Source organism: Corvus brachyrhynchos, unplaced genomic scaffold (assembly GCF_000691975.1).
Source record: "Corvus brachyrhynchos isolate BGI_N302 unplaced genomic scaffold, ASM69197v1 scaffold115, whole genome shotgun sequence".
Classification (NCBI taxonomy): Eukaryota; Metazoa; Chordata; class Aves; order Passeriformes; family Corvidae; genus Corvus; species Corvus brachyrhynchos.
The window spans coordinates 22,257,021-22,258,579 of NW_008239553.1; the positions used below are offsets into that span (position 1 = coordinate 22,257,021).

At 50.0% G+C, this 1,559-nt stretch overlaps 1 protein-coding gene across 1 annotated transcript in view; it reads right to left on the bottom strand.

Moving 5' to 3' along the window:
* FOXA1 (forkhead box A1) overlaps positions 1–1,559 on the bottom strand; it is a 4,996-nt gene that overhangs the window by 2,433 nt on the left and 1,004 nt on the right. The window lies entirely within an intron of this gene.

Genomic DNA, 1,559 nt, shown 5'->3' on the forward strand with positions numbered 1-1,559 from the left:
AGGACCTCGCAGGGGCCGGATCCGCCCGCCTGGCCCGGCCAGCCGTGCAAACGTCCTGCTACGGGACGCCGGCCGCTTCCCCGACACCAGGGAAAAAGCTTCCCCAAAGCCGCACGGAAAGGCAGCTGTTGTCATGAAAAGATCTATTTCATATTTATATGCATTTATAAATAGACACGGAGCGGGGGGTGCTCTCTCCGGACGAGCTCCCGGTTTACCGGCGTGTCGCAGCTTGTGCAGGCTGCACCGGGATCAGCGGGGCGCACGAACCGACTGTCTTCCCGGAGCCGCTGCACACCCTCGCAGAGCCGGGCTGCGGGCTCAGACTGCCCCGGGAGGAGGTGTTCCCCCGGAGCATTCCCGTATTTTGTTGTTTTTGTGTCCTGTCTCACTAGTTAAATACTTAAACTCATCAGAGTATTGAAATGGATGGGCATACAGTGTTTGCGCCAAGGAGAAAGACTGCTGGCATTTTCTAAGAAAAATCTCACGTATTTCTCCCTTCCTGCACTAATTTAAATTTCTTTTCTAAGAAACATACAAGATGCAACAATGTCTTGTTGCAAAATAATTTTAAAACCCCTCACCCAAACCAAACAGGCGATGTCGGCCTGTTTCATCTGCGGAAAGCTTCCCCCTTGTCTACATTTTCTATCAAAACAGTCTTTAAATTGAAGTTTAATTAAAAAAAAAATCAACCAACCAATCAAGCACCCAAACTTTCCCAAAGTCTGAAAAGCCTGAACTTTTCCTCTCTGAGATGATTTCCTACAATTGCACGACGTGGAAAAAATTGTAGCACCCTACCACATAACACAACTCTTAAAAAAGGCAGAGTCGGAGAGCCCGAAATTGTGCTTTCTGGTATGGCATCTTATTTAAGAGGAGAGAGAAAGACGTTCCCAGTTTACTCGAACTACGGCTAAGAAAAGGAGGTTTAAGCAACGGTTAAATATATAAAATTCATTTCTGATCTCCACAAATTTCACTAACTTATAACCGCACTTTTGATTTAGAGGATCGCATTAATTATTTGAGATGGTAGAAGGCGGTTGAGTTTCCCACCTTGCATTCATGCAGCTATTCAAATTAAATGGCAAGAGAGGAGAAAAGACTGAAGTTTTAAAAAAATAGCAAAAGCGAAGTTCGTTTAACTTTATGTTTGTGGACAATGAGTATAGCGAGGAAAAATGAGTCTGGAAACGGCACGTAATTAGGATGACCCTTATTTGCCCTCAGCCGACTTTCCTTTATTAAAGGAGATGCCAGCCTGGTGACACGTATCTGCCTGTGTCCGCGTGGCCCTATGGGCGCGTGTGCCAGCTCCGGGTGCGGGACGAGGCGTGGGGACTATGGAGCCGTGTGTCCGGGTATGCTGATGCAATGCCCGGGTGCGCACACCCAGGTGCTGCCTCGCTGCCGCACTTCCTCAAAACGGCTCCTCCCCGGGCGGGAATCCGCCGTGCTGCTGGCCGTGCTGCCGGGCGCTGGCTTCTCCCGGGACCCCCGTTGCAGAACCTCAGCGGCACAGCGCGGACCCCAGGCCCCACAGGGCCGCG